The 23,476-nt window shown below is 40.4% G+C and overlaps 1 pseudogene; it reads right to left on the minus strand.

The window, feature by feature from the left end:
* Window positions 1-21,882, minus strand: part of LOC133248678 (E3 ubiquitin-protein ligase RBX1-like) — a 78,154-nt pseudogene extending 56,272 nt beyond the window's left edge.
* Between the last annotated feature and the right edge of the window lie 1,594 nt (window positions 21,883-23,476).

Genomic DNA, 23,476 nt, shown 5'->3' on the forward strand with positions numbered 1-23,476 from the left:
TGTAGTGATTTTGGAGCCCAGAAAAATAAAGTCTGACACTGTTTCCCCATCTATTTCCCATGAAGTGATGGGCCCGGATGCCATGATCTTCATTTTCTGAATGTTGAGCTTTAAGCCAACTTTTTCATTCTCCACTTTCACTTTCATCAAGAGGCTTTTTAGTTCCTCATCACTTTCTGCCATAAGGGTGGTGTCATCTGCATATCTGAGGTTATTGATATTTCTCCCGGCAATCTTGATTCCAGCTTGTGTTTCTTGCAGTCCAGCGTTTCTCATGATGTACTCTGCATATAAGTTAAATAAACAGGGTGACAATATACAGCCTTGATGAACTCCTTTTCCTATTCGGAACCAGTCTGTTGTTCCATGTCCAGTTCTAACTGTTGCTTCCTGACCTGCATACAAATTTCTCAAGAGGCAGATCAGGTGGTCTAGTATTCCCATCTCCTTCAGAATTTCCCACAGTTTATTGTGATCCACACAGTCAAAGGCTTTGGCATAGTCAATAAAGCAGAAATAGATGTTTTTCTGGAACTCTCTTGCTTTTTCCATGATCCAGCAGATGTTGGCAATTTGATCTCTGGTTCCTCTGCCTTTTCTAAAACCAGCTTGAACATCAGGAAGTTCACAGTTCATATATTGCTGAAGCCTGGCTTGGAGAATTTTGAGTATATATATACACAAATATATATATATACATATATATATATATACACATTAACATCAGTTCAGTTCAGTTGCTCAGTCATGTTCGACTCCTTGCGATCCCATGGACTGCAGCACGCCAGGCTTCCCTGTCCTTCACCAACTTCCAGAGCTTGCTCAAACTCATGTCCATCAAGTTGGTGATGCCATCCAACCATCTCATCCTCTGTTGTCCCCTTCTCGTTCTGCCTTCAATCTTTCCCACCATCAGGGTCTTTTCCAATGAGTCAGTCCTTTGCAACAGGTGGCCAAAGTATTGGAGCTTTAGCTTCAGCATCCCTTCCAATGAACACCCAGGACTCATTTCCTTCATGATTGACTGGTTTGATTTCCTTGTAGTCCAAAGGACTCTCAAGAGTCTTCTCCAGTACCACAGTTCAAAAGCATCAATTCTTTGGTGCTCAGCACTATTTATAGTCCAACTCTTACATCCATACATAACTACTGGAAAAGCCATATCTTTGATTAGACAGACCTTTGTCGGCAAAGTAATGTCTCTGCTTTTTAATATTCTGTTTAGGTTAGTCATAGTTTTTCTTCCAAGGGGCAAGCGTCTTTTAATTTCATGGCTGCAGTCAAAATCTGCAGTGATTTTGAAGCCCCCCAAAATAAAGTCTCTCATTGTTTCCTTATCTATTTGCCATAAAGTGATGGGAGTGGATGCCATGATCTTCGTTTTCTGCATGTTGAATTTTGGGCTTCCTGTAGCTTAGCTGGCAAGGAATCTGCCTGCAACACAGGAGACCTGGGTTCAATCCCTGGGTTGGGAAGATCCCCTGGAAAAGGGAAAGGCTTACCCACTCCAGTATTCTGACCTGGAGAATTCCATGGACTCTATAGTCCATGAGGTCACAAAGAGTTGGACACAACTGAACAACTTTCACTTCACTACATATTAACATAACACACATACAAGAATACTCTAAGATTCCATCATTTCCCATTAGGTAGGGGGAATATGTTGGCTGATTTACTTGGTAATAGATTAGAGGAGGGCTTCTCCAGTGGCTGAGACAGTCGGACATGACTGAGCGACTGAACTGAACTGAGATTAGAATCAGATGGAATGTTTTGAATTTGGTTCCTTCCTATTGCTTTATTATTATACTTACATTCAATTCTCATTTCTACAATTGGCTAAAACCCTAGTAGAAGAAATGGGCTCGGAAACTGGCAGGTGTCACAGAATCCTGAAACTGCGTGGACATGCAGTGGATACAGGCAACTGCATATATTATAATTGTTGTTCAGTTGCTCAGTCATGTCTGACTCTTTGTGACCCCATGGACTTCAGCTTGCCAGGCTTTTCTGTCCTTCACCATCTCCTGGAGATTGCTCAAACTCATGTCCATTGAGTCAGTGATGTCATTCAGCCATTTCGTCCAATGTTGTCCCCTTTTCCTCCTGCCTTCAGTCTTTCCCAGCATCAGGGTTTTTCTAATGAGTCAGCTCTTTGTATCAGAGGGCCAAAGTATGTTCTTATTAAAAACCGTAGAAGATTGTGGCTGCAGAAGGAGGTCGTCAAGAGGACATGATCACCAGTTGACCGAAAGGCCGGACCTAGCTGGGCAATCAGGGGCTCCTCATCTCATCGCCTGGTGTTCAGTTCGGTTCAGTTCAGTTCAGTCACTCAGTCGTGTCCGACTCTTTGCGACCCCATGAATTGCAGCACGCCAGGCCTCCCTGTCCATCACCATCTCCCGGAGTTCACTCAAACTCATTTCCATTGAGTCGGGGATGGCACCCAGCCATCTCATCCTCTGTTGTCTCCTTCTCCTCCTGCCCCCAATCCCTCCCAGCATCAGAGTCTTTCCCAATGAGTCAACTCTTCGCATGAGGTGGCCAAAGTACTGGAGTTTTAGCTTTAGCATCAGTCCTTCCAAAGAACACCCAGGGCTGATCTCCTTCAGAATGGACTGGTTGGATCTCCTTGCAGTCCAGGGGACTCTGGAGGGTTCAGGATGGGGAACACGAGTATACCTGTGGTGGATTCATTTTGATATTTGGCAAAACTAATACAATATTGTAAAGTTTAAAAATAAAATAAAATTTAAAAAAAAGAGTCTTCTCCAACACCAAAGTTCAAAGCATCAATTCTTTGGTGCTCAGCTTTCTTCACAGTCCAACTGTTACATCCATACATGACCACTGGAAAAACCATAGCCTTGACTAGAGAGACCTTTGTTGGCAAAGTAATGTCTCTGCTTTTGAATATGCTATCTAGGTTGGTCATAACTTTCCTTCCAAGGAGTAAGCGTCTTTTAATTTCATGGCTGCAGTCACCATCTGCAGTGATTTTGGAGCCCCCAAAATAAAGTCTGACACTGTTTTCACTGTTCCCATCTATTTCCCGTGAAGTGATGGGACCAGATGCCATGATATTCGTTTTCTGAATGTTGAGCTTTAAGCCAACATTTTTACTCTCCTCTTTCACTTTCATCAAGAAGCTTTTCAGTTCCTCCTCACTTTCTGCCATAAGGGTGGTGTCATCTGCATATCTGAGGTTATTGATATTTCTCCTGGCAATCTTGATTCCAGCTTGTGTTTCTTCCAGCTCAGCGTTTCTCATGATGTACTCTACATAGAAGTTAAATAAGCAAGGTGACAATATACAGCCTTGACGTACTCCTTTTCCTATTTGGAACCAGTCTGTTGTTCCATGTCCAGTTCTAACTGTTGCTTCCTGACCTGCATACAGGTTTCTCAAGAGACAGGTCAGGTGATCTGGTATTCCCATCTCTTTCAGAATTTCCCACAGTTTATTGTGATCCACACAGTCAAAGGCTTTGGCATAGTCAATAAAGCAGAAATAGTTTTTCTGGAACTCTCTTGCTTTTTTGATGATTCGTGGATGTTGGCAATTTGATCTCTGGTTCCTCTGCCTTTTCTAAAACCAGCTTGAACATCTGGAAGTTCATGGTTCACGTATTGCTGAAGCCTGGCTTGGAGAATTTTGAGCATTACTTTACTAGCGTGTGAGATGAGTGCAATTGTGCAGTAGTTTGAGCATTCTTTGGCATTGCCTTTCTTCAGGATTGGAATGAAAACTGACCTTTTCCAGCCCTGTGGCCACTGCTGAGTTTTCCAAATTTGCTGGCCTATCGAGTGCAGCACTTTCACAGCATCATCTTTCAGTATTTGAACTAGCTCAACTGGAATTCCATCACCTCCACTAGCTTTGTTTATAGTGATGCTTTCTAAGGCCCACTTGACTTCACATTCCAGGATGTCTGGCTCTAGGTGTGTTAGAGGATATGTTCTGCCCACAGTTCCCACAGTGGAAGCTATTTTCAAGGATGCAGACTTTAGAGAGTAACACCTTGTTGAAACTATCTTGATGGTGTATGTGACTGAATCCCATCAAGGCCTCTATATAAACCTTTAAAATTCTGGCAGTTACCTGGGTGGGAATCTATTCATCTCTTGGCTGCCCAGGGCCAGTCTCATATGTAAGCTACCTTGCTTATCAAACCTGCCCAACTCCCAATCTGGAATGGTCTGTCTCTTTCTTGGGACTCTCTTTGCATGCCATGTATGAGGACCAGTTTCAGATTTTATCTGGGAAGGTTCTGATGTTTTGAACCCACAATGGCTTGGGGGTGTGTTATCTCCTTAAAGGCCGTTGGACAAAACAACCAACAACATAAAAACCGAGTCAAGTTTATTCAGTGATTACTGGCTACTATAGCCTGGGAGACAACCTTTTACAAAGCTCTGAAAAACTTCAGAAGAGGTAAGGGGGACGGTGAGTATATATGTGATTTTGGCAAAAAGGGTACATGCAACCAAGCTCACATCTCAGGAAAAGGTTGCTGCTAGTTATGAGGAACAGGAATCTTAGTTAATGGTTTTAGTGTTTTTCTCAGTATGGGAAGATGTAAAAAACCAGGTTCATAAAAAAATTTCCTCTGAAAATATCTATCTGAAGGCCTGTTCTGCCAGTTTTTCCAGAGTACAGAGTGCCTCATTTCTGATCTCTACCCTGATCTCTATCCTTTCCCCATTCCACCTTCATCTAAATACTCAGAAGATGGAAGTTAAAGTAGGGAAAGATTTCCTCAGGTGGCACTAATGGTAAAGAACCCTCATGTCAATGCAGGAGACAAGTTTTATCTCTGGGTTGGGAAGATTCCCTGGAGGAGGACATGGCAACCCACTCCATTATTCTTGCCTGGAGAATCTCATGGGCAGAGGAGCCTGGTGGGGTACAGTCCTTGGGGTCAAAAAAAGTCAGACATGACTGGGGCAACTGAGCACACACACACTTTCTTGTTTATAATAATTTAAAAACAAAATTATTATAAATGAATTTCATTGGGTCTTTTAGCCACTTGTAGATTCAACTCCTGCAATATTCACCCTCAAGTAGTTCTAAGAAACCCAAAGGACTGCTGCATGTGTTCTCACAGACAATTAAGCCCCCTTGGGAGTCTGTTATTTCTCCATTAGGTTCCAAAGATCCCTCTGGGCACAATAATCTTCTAGTAAACTCTTCCATTGCTCCCCCAGGCATCATTGCCAGTGCACTTTGGTCCACAGTAGATAAAAGTTCAGGGGCTGGAACGTCTCTTCCCTTGTGTTAGAATTTGTCAGAGGGGTCCCCAAGCAGCGCTGCCTGTACACAACACTTCCAGAATTTGTATATAAAACTGCTCTTTCAGTTTTTAGTTATCATTTCCTCTCTCTCTAGACATGCATCTGGGCTGGAGATGTATTTGAGTGACAGCCACTATGTACCCAAAATGTTCGTTCTTTTTCAAAGACAAAGACTTTATGGAGGTGTGTCATGCCTGCTTCCTTTTCCCCTTTTTATGAATATGTTTCCAGGAGGCTTCTCAGACCCTGTGAAGAGACTTCCATTAGTGCCATGCCCGAGTATTCTAGACTTATCAGAATGTCAGCACTAGACATAGATTGGACTAAAGATGAAACCCTTGCTATAGAAATAAGAACACATTGATGGACTAGTAGAACTGAAAAGCTAGTTGGTGCTCTGATGCTTAGGTGAAAAAAAAAAATTAATGACCATTTGAGAAGAGAGCAACTCAGTGCCTAATGTCATATTCCTTTGGGGGAAAAGAGTCTGAGGGAAAAACTCTATAACTGTGAGCTAGCTTGGAGCTCCAAATCGACTCCCTCCTATTGACTTCCTCCTAAATGAGGAAGATAATTCTGGATATAGAGGCCTGGTTTTGTCACTTATTGAGTATGAAATCTCTTTTATCTTTAATTTTCTCATCTGTACAATGAAGATCCTAATAAAATTGGAGAAAACCATGGACTTAGATACTACATTTTTCTTCTTTGGGTAAAATTACATATATAATAATTTTTCAGTCCCTCCTTTCAATTAATGAAAACATGTGCATTTAAAATTTTTTTAGTGTGAGAATGAAAACAATATTTTGTATAATACTCTCTGTAACATGAGAACATCAAGGGTCAGGTTGGTTTAACATTTTATATTTATATCACTTTTACAAAGTCAAGATAAGACAGCCCGAGCCTGAATATAGTTTCTTATTGACAGAAGGCCTCTGTGCCTAATTGCAGCTTTCTTCTGCTTGTTCTTCAGAATGATCTGTTGAAGTTTGCTCCAGGGCCAGGCCTGAATGAAAAGGGGGTGGGGGGTGGGCAGGGAGAGGAGAGCACCCCATTGATGCTAGTGTATCTTACTGAATTCTCTGTCTTCTCTTGAGGTCTTGAATGGTACTCTAGGACATTGGGGGAGACAAGTGAGAGATCATTTGCATTTTCTGAGCACCATGAGAAATTTCATCTCTAAGCACTAAATTTCTCAGTCTGATTAAGAAGAACTAGGAATTAAAATGAAGTTAATGGCCCTTCCCTTTGAGCTTACTGAATTCTTTCCCTAAACCCCAAAGTTTACCCCTATTACTGAGTTGCTGGGTGGACTGACTTTATACACTCTAAAGCACTATATGAATATTTTTAGGGTAGTCAACATGTAAGATGGAATATCAGAGCTGATTTTTTAAGCAGCCATGTATTGCCAAGATTTAGGACCAAAATCCCAGTGAAGATTGATGTTATGTGCCAGAAATGCAATATCTACTACAATAGCCTGGAGCTAAAAATTAGAATTCCAACAATAGAATCAATTCTCCATTCTTAACAGGTCCCCTTAATTAAACCTGCAATGATCCAAGAGTCTTTGGGGACTGTTTCTCAGCTGTCATGTCCTGCTCTGCACTGACAAAATGACTGCTGACATTGAAGCCAAAGATGAGTAAAGTCACCAAGACAGGATGTCCTCCTCTGTGGTATCTCCACTTTGGATGTTTGCTCTTCTGGTCAGTGGAACTGCTGGGTTTGCACTGTGCTCCAGCACAAATTACAAATGGGAAATCCACCCTTTATGGTCCTACAAACCACACTCATCACAGGCTACAGAGAAGGGCTGCCTTCTGCTCCCACTGTCTCTACTGTATTTCACTGAGAAACAGCTGTCTGTCAGATACAGATGTTCCACTGTACATTAATGAAATAGCTCTTCAAGGTGCCTTTGGATTTTTGACATGTTCTCCTTTCCTTTGTCCTTAGGAGGGGGTTAGACACTTTATATCCAACCCCAAGTGGCTCTTCCCTTTTGTCACTAGCTTTTCCTTTGTCTAAACTATGAACCTCAGTCTTCTATTCCTTTGGGTTAACATTTTTCCCCAAGGACTTTACTCTTAGTTCCCAAAGCAAGTAAACTGATGTTATACCTATTTTCATTAGTCTTCCAGAAGTATTTAGTCAAGTCTGGATTCCAGAGGGAAATGAAAAGACTTACACTGCCAAATTGGGCCTCCCTGCTCTAAGAATAATATCCTAGCCACAGAGTATTGAGACTCACGTGTAGATTCTACACTTTAGGACAGTTTTAGTATGCAATTAGTTGTCTGAGGTGTGTTTCTCTTTGCCTAGAAATGGAATGGAGTACAATCTGTAACTCTGTCGGTTATAAACTAAATTTTCACTGAAACTTTGGTATTTCACCCCACAAGTAATGTTCCTTGAAGAAAAGATGTCACATCTGGAAAAGTGTCTCATCTGCACATCTTTGCTCATTTATTCAAAGACTGTTCTCTAGTATCTACTATGTGTGTGTCCATCAATGTTCTAGCTACTGGGTAGAGCAGTGAATAAGATGACAAAGCTCTGGCCTTTACATTTTTCAGTTGCTAAGTTGTGTCCAACTCTTTGTTACCATAGGGACTGTAACACTCTAGGCTTCTCTGTCCTTCACTATCTCCCAGAGTTTGCTCAAATTCATGTCCATTGAGTCAGTGATGCCATCCAACCATCTCATTCTCTGTCGCCCCCTTCTCCTTCTGCCCTCAACCTTTCCCAGCATCAGGGTCTTTTCCAGTGAGTCAGCTCTTCGCATCAGGTGGCCAAATTATTGGAGATTCAGCTTCACCTTCAGCATCAGTCCCTCCAATGAATATTCAGGGTTGATCTGCTGAACAAATAAACATGATAAATCTGGATTGTGATATATGCTATATAGAAAATTGTTTTAGTCATCTTGAGCTGTCATAACAAAATACCATGGACTGGATGGTATAACAGGAATTTATTTCTTCATGATTCTGGAGGCAGGAGATCTGAGATCAGAGTGCAAGCATGGTCAGTTTCACATGAGAGCTCTGTTCCTGGCTTGCAGATGACTACTTTTTGGCTATAGCCTCACATGGTAGGGAGGGGCTTCCCAGGCAGCTCAGTGGTAAAGAATCTGCCTGCCAATGCAGGAAGCACAGGTTCAATTTGTGGGTCAGGAAGATCCCTGGAGTAGGAAATCGCAACACTCTCCAATATTCTTGCCTGGGAAATCCTATAGATAGAGGAGCCTGGCCTGGCAGGCTACAGTCCATGAGGTCACAAAAAAGTCAGACATGACTTAACAACAGAAACAACAAACAATAGCAACACGTGGTGGGAAAAGAGAGAGAGCAAATTCTCTGGTGGCTTATTTTAATAAGGGCACTAAACCAATCATGAGGGCACCACTCTCACGATCTTATTTGAATCTAACTGCCTTTCAAAGGCCTTGTGTCCAAATCCATCACACTCGGAACTAGGATTTCAATATATGAATTTTAAAGAGGTGCAATTCAGCCTGTAGCATAGCGGAGAAAGTGACAAGCCTGTGAGATGTTCAAATAGAAATTATTCCAGATACAGGAACAGCAAATACAAAAACCCTGAATATCTAAAGAATATAGAAGGTGAATATGACTGGAGATAAAGAGATATTATCAGCTTGGAGTAAGATGGTAGCTCTGGAGAGAGAAGGAAGTATTAATAGATGAAGCAGAAATACAAAAGTATCAGGGTTAATGGATTAGAGGTGGAATATGAGGAAGAGGAGGAATTAAGGTGACTACTGAGCACTTGGATGCACCATTAACTCTAAAGGGAATTGGGAACTTATGACCCAGAAGAGCAAAAGCCACTCTTTATAAGCTCAGGAAATTGGCAAAAAGTTAACCCAAATGATCCCACACAAATCCCTATATAGCTATGGGTTGATCATTCTGAAATATAATAAAGATATCTTCAAAAATACATGTTTTTTTTTTTTTTCAAAACAAGTCTCTCAGACTTCGAGTCTAGTAAAATTAAAACCAAAAGATGGAACTGATCAAAATCAAGTTATGGATCATGTATTCATATATACATTTTGACTTGCCTTCCCTCAATTTATTTCAACTATAAATATGCTCATGTGAGAAACAAGTTATTTCTGTATTAAAATAAATCATGAATAACTATCTTAGTGGTAAAACACCCACTTGCAATGCAGAAGACCACCTACAACACAGGAGACTCAAGTTTGATCCTTGGGTCTGGAAGTTCCCCTGGAGAAGAGAAGGGCTACCCACTCCAGTATTCTTGCCTGCAGAATTCCATGGGCAAAGGAGCCTAGTGGGCTACAGTGCATGGGATTGTAAGACTCAGACACGACTTAGCAACTAAACCACCATCACCATGAATAACCATAATAACATTTATAAATGCTTTGTTCTCCTTTTTAGAGACTTTGAGCATGAATGCGATTGTGCTAAGCAGCTTCAGTCATGTCCGACTCTATGACCCTATGGACCGTAGACTGCCAGGCTCCTCTGTCCATGGGATTCTCTAGGCAAGAATTCTGTAATGAGTTGCCATTCCCTTCTCCAGGAGGTCTTCCTGACTGAGGGATCAAACCCACATCTCTCATGTCTCCTGCATCGGCAGGTGGGTTCTTTACCACTAATGCCACCTGTTATTAAGTTAATGAACTAGTGCAAATAATTGATCCTGTCAATGGTGTTCTCATTAGGCCCACTTTACAGATGGTGAAACTGAGGCATAGTTAGCTGAAATGAACATTATAAAGTGTTACAGCTAGTAAGCTTAATCCTGGATTAAGGATTAATCACAGCAATCTGAAACCAGAGCTCACTTCACTCTAATGTCTCATTTATGATTAAGAAGGCTAAAGAAGTTTGGGCAATTAATGGGTTAAATACACTTATTTGCAGGCTAATGGTTCTTGGGGAAAAAACTGTAAATGTTTGTAAAAATTATCTGTAAAAACACTTTTATATACTGTGTAGGCTCACATAAAGCATAATTTCCAATTTATAACACAATAAGCACTTTTTCAGGGCAATCCAATGACTTGGTCATGAGAGAAACTGAGTCTACTTTGTGATTTCTCTCCTGGAGTTTGAACACTGGTCGTCATCATCCTTTAGAAGTTGTTTGATCCATTCAACTGACTATGACCTGTTAAATTAATTCCAATTAATAACATTTACCTGTTTGTGCAAGCTGTCAACAGATCTATTACTATAAATATGGTAATTTGACAAATCAAAGGCAAAAAATAATTTATTTCTAGAGTGCAGAACTATTGATTGATTTCCTACCATGTGCCAGTTACCAAGCTTTGGGTCCTTTCACAGTGTTAATTACTCCTCAATAAGCACAAGGGCTTCTCTAGTGGCTCAGACAGTAAAGACTCTGCCTGCCAATTCAGAAGACACAGAAGATGCAGGTTCGATCCTTGGTTTGGGAAGATCCCCTGGGAAAGAAAATGGCAATCCAGTCCAGTATTCTTGGCTATGGAGTCCCATGGACAGAGCAGCCTGATGGGCTACAGTCCATGGGGTCATAAAGAGTAGGACACAATTGAGTGACTAACATTCACTTTCAAACACAAGACTTGGTTTCCTGATTTTGGTATAGAGAAAGAAAATGACTGAATTTTTAATATGACAATTTTAGAAACAACAGTGGCTTTATATACAATTTATTTTTTCTCTGCATCATGATATTGTTTTCTTCTAATGAGTTATAGATCAGTGCCCCTAAAAAATGATCCAACTTTATTCAGTGATTTTCTGAAAGAATGTCTCCAAGGTGTCATTATTTGCAGAGAAGGAAGTACTGTTAATAAATAGTTGGTGTGCTAGTCCAGCACTGTACTTAATGACAGAGTAACCTGAGACAAGATTTGGGACACAAACTTTTAAATGTTTCATATAATGGAAACTTGCTTTGTGTTCTGAGTGGTGCTCACTAATTAGTGCTACATGTTGTTAAAACTTTTCCAGCATCTCATTTTTATAGACAATAACCTTAGCCTGATTCTTACTGAGGTACCTCTGCTAGTTTTCCTGAACAGGCTGTGTGGAGGGAGAAAAATCAACAGCCTGTTTCTAACCTCAGTGAGATGAACAAGTCCAGGAAGAGACTCAGTCAAGTTTTGTATCCTCCTGACAGTGAAATACATGTTTTTCTTATTTCAGTTCAGTCAGTTCAGTCACTCAGTCGTGTCCGACTCTTTGCGACCCCATGAATCTCAGCACGCCGGGCCTCCCTGTCCATCACCAACTCTGAGAGTTCACTCAGACTCAGGTCCATCGAGTCAGTGATGCCATCCAGCCATCTCATCCTCTGTCGTCCCCTTCTTCTCCTGCCCCCAATCCCTCCCAGCATCAGAGTCTTTTCCAATGAGTCAACTCTTCACATGAGGTGGCCAAAGTACTAGAGTTTCAGCTTTTCTTATTTAGATACACAGTTTACAAGCCATAATCGACAGTTTTGCAGAACTTCTCAAGGTTAGATCTTGTGGTTCTATAAGGCCTTACTGAGGGTGCTATGAATATATCTATAACCACCCTTTCCTGCCAAGTTCAATTCCATAGAGCTTTCGATCCTTGAATGTGCTCAATAAATGCTAAGGCTAGCTAAGTAATTGGAAGAAAGCTTTCATCACCTGCAAAGCTGGGTGGTAGTGATTTAACAGAGAAATCTGAACAGTCTCCACATGGCAACAGGTACAAGGTTAGAGTGATTGTGTTTTTGATTTTAAATATCTGCCAAATGTATTATGAATTTTAACTTACTTAATCTTGGTGATTGTTAGAGATAGGGATGGACTTCTCTTGTGGCTCAGCTAGTAAAGAATCCTCCTGCAATGTGGGAGACCTGAGTTCTATCCCTGGGTTGGGAAGATCCCCTGGAGAAGGGAAAGGCTACCCACTCTAGTATTCTGGCCTAGAGAATTCCATGGACTACATAGTCCATGGGGTCACAAAGAGTCAGACACGACTGAGCGACTTTAACTTCACTTCACTTCAGAGATAGGAATAATGGAGGGTTGATTTAATCAGAGCTGGAAGACATTTTTGGCACTTGATCATAACTGATTTATCCTGGTGAGTATATGGCTATTGTTACTCTTAAACTTAAGGCAGAATATACTAGTGGAAACTTACAATGGAGCAAAAACTATACTTTTTATGCTGCTTATCATGAAAGATGCATCACTGTTAAGTCATGACTCCTATACAGAAATAGGAATAGTCCTGGAATGTTATTAAAATGAACACTGTTGGAAGTAAACAGATTTGAGGAGAACCAGACTTTAGTTCATTGTGTTACTACTTACTCTTACCTTTCCAAGAAGAATGTCACCTATGTTCTTTTTCTGCCTTTTTCTCACCAACCTTTCCAGAGCTGTATCACTTTAACCATTTATCCACCTATTCCTGCTAAACTCCTTTTTGCAGGTGTAATGACATAAATTTCCACTAACAATAATTTACAGAATGGTTTGCATCTCAAAAAGAATATCCATTTCATTTCTTAGTGCTGCTCTTTCAAGTAAGATCCATTTAATTCCAGATGTTCATGTGATGAAACTGAGGCTGGGGACCATTGAGCACCATTTTCCATGGTCATGTGCCAGTAATCAACAGAGTGGGGAAGGCAACATGGGTGCCACACTTATGTTGCTCTGAATATTTCTGCACATGTGGGTCTGAACCACTTATATCGGAATTGTCTGAGTAGTTTTTCCAAATGGTGATTTCTGGGCTCCATCCCAGAATTACTGAATCAGAATCTCTTGCAAGACCTCATTTGAAGTAAGTACTACAAGTAATTCCAATGCACACTCAGTTTAAGAATCCCTCTATCACACTATAGTACCATTGAGCAAATCATGTACATAAGATTTTGGTTTTATGTTTGTTTGTTTGCTTTAACACAGTTAATCGTTAAAACAAACCTGGTTGTTGTACAGAACAGATATTAACTTTCTGCTTCTCCCTTTCCCCCAGTGTCTTTTAAGATAGATAAACTGAGACAGGGGGAAAGTGATTTGCCCAAAGTCACATAACTTGTCCCAGATTTAAAAGCATTCATGCAGTTTAAAGTGCCATTACCAGAAACCATTTGAGTAAGACTGCCTTTCACTGTGAACCTATGCTCGGTTTGCTATGGAAGAAAATATTGTTTCAGTAATGCTCATTTCTGTGGTGTAGTCTGTGTCTGTGCAGACTTTGAAGATGTAGTGTAGATTTCTAAATTAGGAGTAATGAGCAAATCTTGAGAGAGTATGCAATACTGCTTTTTGAGAGTGACTTTCTATACAAGTCCCATTTTGTTATATTATTTGTTTAGGTCTCAAAAGGTCTAATTCTAGAAAGAGGAGGTGATAAATTCAAAGCCTCTGCTATGGGTCAATGGGGATGTGTACCCTTTGATTGCGACTATTAAAATGAATGATGCCCTTACAATATGGAAGACATCGTCATTGACTAATGATCTTTTCTGACATTGTTGTCCCTTTTGAGCACTTTCCTATTTGTGGCACTGTGGAAGGAAATCAGTTTAGCATTTACCTAGGATGGCATATTTTATTTTTTGCCATTAAAATTTGGGGGGAAATGACATGAAAATTGCCATTGAAAAAGGCAAGTCACAGATAAAAGAGCAAAAAGACTGTGGATGTTCTGTATTGAATTTATTGGTAACTCATTCTTCCATAACTTTCTCCTCCTCCATCTCCCAAAATGAGTGCAATTGTGTGGTCGTTTGAACATTCTTTGGCATTGTGAATTTGGAAAACTCAGAAGGGCCACAGGACTGGAAAAGGTCAGCTTTCATTCCAATCCCAAAGAAAAGCAATGCCAAGGAATGCTCAAGTAATCACACAACTGCACTCATCTCACACACTAGCAAAGTAATGCTCAAAATTCTCCAAGCCAGGCTTCAGCAATACGTGAACCATGAACTTCCAGATGTTCAAGCTGGATTTAGAAAAGGCAGAGAAACCACAGATCAAATTGCCAACATCCATTGGATCATTGAAAAAGCAAGAGAGTTCCAGAAAAGCATCTACTTCTGCTTTATTGACTGTACGAAAGCCTTTGACTGTGTGGATCACAACAAACTGTGGAAAATTCTTCAAGAGATGGGAATACCAGACCACCTGACCTGCCTCCTGAGAAATCTTTATGTAGGTCAAGAAGCAACAGTTAGAACAGGACATGGAACAACAGACTGGTTCCAAATTGGGAAAGGAGTACATCAAGGCTGTGTATTGCCACCCCGCTTATTTAACTTATATACAGAAATGCCGGGCTGGATGAAGCACAAACTGGAATCAAGATTGTCAGGAGAAATATCAGTACCTCAGATATGCAGATGACACCACCCTTACGACAGAAAACGAAGAACTAAAGAGCCTCTTAATGAAAGTGAAAGAGGAGAGTGAAAAAGTTGGCTTGAAACTCAACATTCAAAAAACTAAGATCATGGCATCTGGTGCTATCACTTCATGGCAAATAGATGGGGAAAGAGTGGAAACAGTGTCAGACTTTATTTTTTGGGGCTCCAAAATCACTGCAGATGGTGACTGCAGACATGAAATTAAAAGATGCTTGCTCCTTGGGAGAAAATCTATGACCAACCTGGACAGCATATTACAAAGCAGAGACATTACTTTGCCAACAAAGGTCCATCTAGTCAAAGCTGTGGTTTTTCCAGTAGTCATGTATGGATGTGAGAGTTGGATTATAAAGAAATCTGAGCACCGAAGAATTGATGCTTTTGAACTGTGGTGTTGGAGAAGACTCTTGAGAGTCCCTTGTACTGCAAGGAGATCAAACCAGTCTATCCTAAAGGAAATCAGTCCTGAATATTCATGGAAGGACTGATGCTGAAGCTGAAACTCCAATGCTTTGGCCAACTGAGGCAAAGAACTGATTCATTTGAAAAGACCCTGATGCTGGGAAAGATTGAAGGTGGGAGGAGAAGGAGATGGCAGAGGATGAGATGGTTGGATGGCATCACCAACTTGATGGCATGAGTTTGAGTAAGCTCTGGGAGTTGGTGATGAACAGGGAAGCCTGGCATGCTGCAGTCCATGGGGTCACAAAGAGTTGGACATGACTGAGTGAATGAACTGAGCTGATCCCCCAATGATATGACTCCTTTGTGCAGGGTTCAAGTCCTTGTTCCAACCTTGGGCAACTCTAAAGGGCTCTCCCAGCTCTAGAGCTCCCTGTACACTGGGTAAATTTTGTTGCCATCAAAATAAGAACCTAAAGGATGGTCCAGTCACATCATTGGTTATTGATAGGCTGAGACCAGCACAAAACAGATAGGAAGTTAGAACAGCCTGTATTTGCAACAAGAAAATAGAAGTAACAGATCACAATGGCAAGGAGACAGGAGTTTCCATATTCCAGAGGGATGCTGTGGCTAGTGACTGTGCTAGAACACTGCTGATATGACTTCAGTAATGAAGAGCCAAGGGATATATTAATAAGTCTAGGGACAGGAGAAGAAGGAGAGTTAAAGGATGCTGGCTGATGAGTGTATACCCATGTCAGTCTCTGAACTCTACATCAAGGGTTATTGGACTAAATGTGTGCATGAGATCTCCTGAGGGATCTTCACTGTTCATCTCTTTTATCTGAGCTCTACATTTCCAGTGTTTATTATATTTTTCGCCCTCTGATTCAACCTCCTCTCACTTGTCTCTCCTCCCCAAATCACTTTTCTCCAACCCTAGCACATTTTCCTTAATTTCTTAAGGAGATCAGCTTAGTTATCTGTTTGTCTTACTCCTCATCTATGACCCAAATTGCCCCCCAAGTTATATTGCTAACCTGTAATCTTGTGTAAGTTTTGGACCCAGAGCCACTTAAAATATCTGTCAAAATTGCAGAAAGTTACAACTCATTTTTATTTATTGTAGATTTAAAAAATTTATTTATTCAAAATATTTGAATATGCTTTCAAGAAAAAAATGTGAGAAAGAGAAGATTCCTTAAATTTAGGAAGTGAAGGGATCCAGTGTTATTAGTTACTCAAGATGAGTTGATTGCCATAATTAGATCTTAATTTTACGGAATTAAATTTTCTGGCATTAGAGAAAAAAAATAAAGAAGATGGGAGAATTATGTAGCACTGATATTCTGGTAGAAGAAAGTATTTAAACTAGTCAACAGAAATTTTTTTCATAAACTAAATTCAAGCATAAATTTATTGCATGTCATTAAGTAAGAGATGATATGACTTGCAAAAGATGTATATTAATAAATGCTTTCAGAATAGACAGCCCTTAAATCGATGTTCTTTGAAGCTAGAGGGTATGGGTATTGTAAGGGTAATTCTGTGGAATAGTGGAAAACACACTGGGCTTGGAATCAAAGATCTGAATCTGAATTTTGTTAAACCTTTATAGAAACTCTGATTAACATTTTTATCTCTAAAGAATACTGCTTGTTCATGAGTCTTTCTGTGGAAATAAAATAAATTCATATATATGAAAGTGCATATATTTGCCTGGCTTAAACTGGAAGATAAATCTTTTTTAAACTTGACCTGGGAGGAAGAGGATATGGGAACATATTCATCTATCAACTGCATATATTTTTCACAGGGCATTTAACTTTATTTTTTGCATTTTACATGTATAATTTTCTTTCAGAAATATTATTCACATTTTAGAGAAAGAAAAGAGGTTCTTGATCCTGGGATGGTCTTGATCCATAGAGATTCACAGATTTTCAAAAACATTAACAACAACAACAACAAAAATAACAAAACAACAGTAATACCACTTTTCTTGATTGTTCTTCTAAGGATGTGCTATTAGCCTCACCTTCTAAGCCAGGGGAGTTTCACAGTGGGCTGAACCCTCTGCTCCTGAAATTGGAAACTAGGAGGCTTCATAGCTTGAGGGAGAGCAGAGCACAGGGTCCTTCTTGGACCCAAATAGGGTACTGACAACCTTCCAGATTAGCCCACAGCAACAGAAACTGCTATCCTCTCACTAGCACACAAGGGAGTACTGCTGCTCAAGAAGTAGCTAGAAGTTTTTTAAAGACCCTATTGTAAATATATCTATGTGTGGCAACAAAATATATTAACTTCTCTAAGGAAAATTAAGTGTCCTTAAAGACATTCAATTATAGTCTCTCAAAGGACTGATTTTCAACTTAAATGTTTAATAAGTGAATATTTAAAAAGAAATGAAATTATTGAGAACCAAAATTCTTGAGAGAATTTTAGTTTCTCAAAATACAGGGGAAAAACACAAAGGTATGCAAATCATCAGGGAATATGTAAAAGACTTGGAAGACAGATTTAATAAACAGAGCATAGACTTAATGGGAATTCCAGAAAAGATAAATGAGTATATGGAAGAAAGCCTATAATTTAAAGAAGAGAAGGAAGAGGAGTGAGAAGAAATTTCACCCAAGCTAAAGAAGTACTTGAATCAATAGATTAGAAGGGCTTACTGAGATCCAGGAAGGAAAGATTAAAAAAAATAATAATAATCACATGTACCTAGGGATATCCTGGTAAAATTTTTGAACTCTAAAATGAAGAGGAAAACATATACCAGTTTCCAATAACAATGAAAACTCTTCAAAAGGAAAAACAATTTTGTATCAGGCTTTTCAGTAGCAGCAATAAAAGCTAGAAACAGTGGAAAAAACCTTAGGACTAATGAGAAGAGATGACTTCAACCTGGAGTCAACCAGGAATCTCTGAGCATGATATTCTCCACTGTTGTTGCTGCTGCTGCTAAGTCGCTTCAGTCGTGTCCAACTCTGTGCGACCCCATAGACGGCAGCCCACCAGGCTCATCTGTCCCTGGGATTCTCCAGGCAAGAATACTGGAGTGGGTTGCCATTTCCTTCTCCAATTCTCCACTAGTTAGGATGAAAAATTTGAGGATACACAAATTCTAAGAATATGGCATGCTACCACCCTGTCAGAGAAAAATCACTCAAGAATAGACATAAATGGATCCAAACAGAAACTTCATGATGGGAGATGTGTAAGAGGAAAGGCGTTAGTTTTGAGCAACTAGTTTTGCACTTGCATAGTTAAATCTAAATAGTTAACAATAGAGTGATTGGAGACACACAAGGAATACTAGATAATGATAATTAAAAAGAAGGAACACCCTGCGATCGGGACAATCCCTAAAAGGTTGGGTGACCCAGAGCACCTCAACGATGTGTAATGAGGGGAATAATAGCCTCCCAAAGATGTCCATGTTCTGATCCCCATGAATGTGCTATGTTACATGGCTATGGGGACTTTGCAAATGTGATTAAGTGATGAACCTTGAGATAGGAAAATTATTCTAGATTGTCAATCTAAGCATATGAGTCACTTCCATAGAAATTTTCCAAGATATGGACAGTGGAAAGTTTTACTACAGACGAATGGTCAAAAATATGCCACATCACTGACTTTCAAGAAGGAGTAAAAGTCCATAAGCCAAGGAATTTGGGAGTCTTCTAGAAATTGGAAAAAGTATCCTTCCCTAGAAGTGAAGTGAAGTGAAGTCGCCCAGTCGTGACCCCTTGGACTGTAATCTACCAGGCTCCACCGTCCATGGGATTTTCCAGGCAAGAATACTGGAGTGGGTTGCCATTTCCTTCTCCAGGAGATCTTCCCCACCCAGGGATTGAACCCGGGTCTCCTGCCTTATAGGCAGATGCTTTACCGTCTGAGCCACCAGTCTCAAGAAAGGAACACAGTCCTGCTGATACCTTGATTTTAACCCTTTGAAATCTGTGTTAGACTTCTAACCAACAGAACTGTCAGATAATAATTATGTGCTGTTTTAAGTCACCAAGTTTGTAGCAATTTGTTATAACAGCAATAGGAAACCGAAACATGGTAGTGTCCACTCAAGTCAGCTGTACTTAAAAGAAGACCACACTGATACTGATACCACTATATGGGACTAGCCTGATAAATTCTATTAGAAACAGGAATGGGGACTTCCCTGGTGGACCAGTGGCTAAGAATGTGCAGGGGACATCAGTCCAATCCCTGGTTGGAGAACTAAGATCCCACATGCTGCTGAGCACAAAGCCTGGACACCACAACTACTGGGCCTGCGTACTATCATTGGAGAATTTGTGCACCACAACAAAATATCTGCATGATGCAACTAGACCTGACACAGACAAATTAATTCATTAGTTAATAAAATAAAAAAGACAGGAATGGTCACTTAGGTTAAAAAAATACACTTAGGCATTGTTACTTATAGGAAATACCCTTAAAACAAAGTAATATATTGAAAATGAAGGGATTCTAATAAAGTTACAGTGGAAATATCAGTATCAGGTAAGAGAGATTTTAAGGCTAAAAGCTCTAAAGAGCAAAGATATTGCAAAATATTAAAGTACTACTTATGAAGACAACAATGCATCATGTATGACAACCTAAGCAGCTCTTTGCAGAAGTCCCTTTGTCTTGTCACTTTGGCAATGCTATATTTTAACTAACCTTTATACCAGCTGACCCTGTGCTTAACTAACCTCTGAACAAAGCACACCTTTCAAATCTTTTGATCACATGATGACTCAGTTAACCTGTTGATTTTTTTCTCACATTAAAGAAGCAGAAATAAAAAATAAGTAATTAATGGATGAGAAGGCAATGGCAGCCCACTCCAGTACTTTTGCCTGGAAAATCCCATGGACGGAGGAGCCTGGTAGGCTGCAGTCCATGGGGTCACGAACAGTCGGACACAACTGAGCGACTTCACTCTCACTTTTCACTTTCATGCATTGGAGAAGGAAATGACCACCCACGCCAGTGTTCTTGCCTGGAGAATCCCGAGGACAGGGGAGCCTGGTGGGCTGCCGTCTATGGGGTCGTACAGAGTCAGATATGACTGAAGCAACTTAGCAGCAGCAGATCACTTCTCCAACTTCCCCTTCAGTAATCTTGTGAGCAGATAGTGTGAACAGATAGCATTTAAAAAAAGATCACATGGAGTTAACAAGCCTGCACGCACTGGGAGATGGTAAAGAATCTGACCTCCTACCTCAAGAATTAACTGAGATCATTTTCCTTTTTTCCCTTTAAAACATGTATAATATCATGTATGAAACGAGTCGCCAGTCCAGGTTGGATGCACAATACTGGATGCTTGGGGCTGGTGCACTGGGACGACCCAGAGGGAGGGTATGGGAAGGGAGGAGGGAGGAGGGTTCAGGATGGGGAACACAGGTATACCTGTGGCGGATTCATTTCGATATTTGGCAAAACTAATACAATATTGTAAAGTTTAAAAATAAAATTAAATTAAAAAAAAATTTTTTTTCATGGCTGAGTGGAGTCTTCAGAGATGGTTCCAGGACACAAGTTCAAAAAAAGAAAAGCAACCTTTTCCTTTCCTACACTTGTCTCTAGAGTATTTGTTTTTGAACAGTGAGCAGTGAAACCTGAGTTTTGTAATAGTTTTACAAACATATATTTTTAAAACCCTTATTGGAAATGCAAAGAAAATATGATTTTAAAATATAGTCATAATATTCAATAATGTAGTCAATATTTGTTTAAACTTTTTGGACTTTAAAAAAAATCACTTTTAGTAAAGGAAATTAGAGGGCTTTCTATTTTTCCCCCTAAATCTTATAGTAGCTTAGGAAAAATCTTGCTTTCTTTAAGAAAGAACTCCAGTTTGAATAACCTCTTGTCTCTGGTAAATTTTTAATTGTACCTCTTTAATGATTCCCCAACGGGGAAGGCAATGGCACCCCACTCCAGTACTATGCAGTCCATGGCTGCAGTCCATGAGGTCTCGAAGAGTCCGACACGACTGAGCGACTTCACTTTCACTTTTCACTTTCATGCATTGGAAAAGGAAATGGCAACCCACTCCAGTGTTCTTGCCTGGAGAATCCCAGGGACGAGGGAGCCTGGTGGGCTTCTGTCTATGGGGTTGCACAGAGTTGGACACGACTGAAGCAACTTAGCAGCAGCAGCAGCAGCAGCAATGATTCCCCCAAATCTCCCAGAACAATTGATCATTTACTTTACTCTTTTAAGGGATTAACTTTGAAAATTTGTATTTTACCAGGATGGTGCGCTGGGCTTAGTTGCTTAGTCCCATCCAACTCTTTGCAACTCCATAGACTGTAGCCCACCAGGTTCCTCTGTCCATGGGGATTCTCCAGGCAAAAATACTGGAGTGGGTTGCCATGCCCTCCTCTAGGGGATTTTCCCAATTCAGGGTTCGAACCCAGGTCTCCCACATTGCAGGTGGAGTCTTTACAGACTGAGCCACCAGGGAAGCCTAAGGAGTCGAACCAGGGTCTCCTGCATTGCAGGAGGATTATTTCACCAGGATAGTTTTCTATAATTGTATCTGAATTTTTCTTAGTATTCCCTGATAGTTTTTTGAAACTCCCTCTTATTTTCAGTTCTCCATGATTGGTGTTTACTCTACATTTTCAGTTCCATCTTGCCTTAATCTGCTTCATACTTCTGGCCAATCCTCAGCAAATTACCAATCTCTTCCACATCATCCTTTTCTCTGAATGTTCTCTTGGCCTTCATGCTCTGACTGAATTTAGGTTTCCTCTTAAATCATCACTTCCCTTGAAGCCCTTTTAGAAAAGAGAAATGCTGTGTCCTTCTTACTCTTTACAGTTATTTCTAGACCATTTCCCCTTCTTCCGTACCTCTGTAGAAATCCCAGGTGATATCCTGCAATGTTTTTTTTTTTTTTTTTTTTTGGAGTCCTCTATACCCCATCATCATTTCATGACTATTTTAGTATTTGGCCCCCTGTTATCGCAAAGGGTACCTTTGCCATAAATATATGACCAACTGTTTACATTCTCAACCAAACTGGGGAGAGTTTCTCCTATCTAGTCCTAAATCTTGGTGATTTAAGTGTCCTATAGATGACCTTTCCAATGCCATGGGCCCTAGGCTCCTTAATGTCTTCTGCAATATTCTCATCTTTATCTGTGCTTGTGCTACATCCCTCTCATGGAAAATCCTAGGATATGCTACTGCTGATAACTACACAACCTTCCATGCACATGTGTGTGCCCACTACGTCACTTCAGTCATGTCCAACTCTTTGTGATCTTACGGACCGTAGCCCACCAGGATCCTCTGTCCATGGAATTCTCCAGGCAAGAATTCTGGAGTGGACTGCTATGGTCTCCAGGGGATCTTCTCCACCCAGGAGTGGAACCTGAGTCTCTTACGTCTATTGGCAAGCGGGTTCTTTAGCACTAGAGCCACTGGGAAGCCTGCACGACCTTGGTGATATGGATTTCAGCACTCCTCTCTGATTATAACCTGTGCTGTGCTTAGTTGCTCAGTTATGTCTGACTCTTTGCAACCCCATGGACTGTAGCCTGGAAGGCTCCTCTGTCCATGGGAATTCTCCAAGCAAGAATACTGGAGTGGGCTGCCATGCCCTCCTCCAGGAGATTTTCCCAACCCATGGATCAAACCCAGGTCTCCCACATTGCAGGCAGATTCTTTACCTTCTGAGCCACCAGGGAAGTGATTATAATCTATTAACTGGTTTACTCTCTCTGTTATCTACATTTCAAAATTCTGTGACTCTATTACAGAGGCATATAATCAAATGGTCACCTTCACAGTATTTCTCGTCTTTTTATGTACTCTCTTTCCTTATATGGCTACATCCCATATTCCATCTATTTTTTCTTTTTGTGTACTCTTATCTTCTGTGCCTTTTTCTTCCTGCAACATATTTGTTTGACAGAAGTCTGTTAATGCCAACTCTCTGCCTATTCGAAGTCTATACTCACAGTTTATGTTGTGGTTGGAAAACAGGAAAACTATGTTGACTTTTTCTTCTTCAGTTCAAAACTAACCATTGTGTTGTCTGCCAATCTGATAGTGTTTCCCTATCATTTCTCTCATCCTCTCAGACAAGTATGTCACAACTTATCGTCTCCCTTCAGAATTCTAGCACCTTTCATCCCCTCTTATCTAATGATGTTTTCTCTTTCATTGAGGAAAAAAAAACCTGAATCAGTAAGACCTTCCACTCCCTGGAGACCTACAAGCTCACACTGTAGCTCCCTACTCACTAGATCTAAACACTTATGCTCTGCCCTCCCACCTGTTTCCATGGCTCTGAGTTACTCTTTCCACCTGTGCT

Source organism: Bos javanicus, chromosome 5, assembly GCF_032452875.1.
Source record: "Bos javanicus breed banteng chromosome 5, ARS-OSU_banteng_1.0, whole genome shotgun sequence".
Lineage (NCBI taxonomy): Eukaryota > Metazoa > Chordata > Mammalia > Artiodactyla > Bovidae > Bos > Bos javanicus.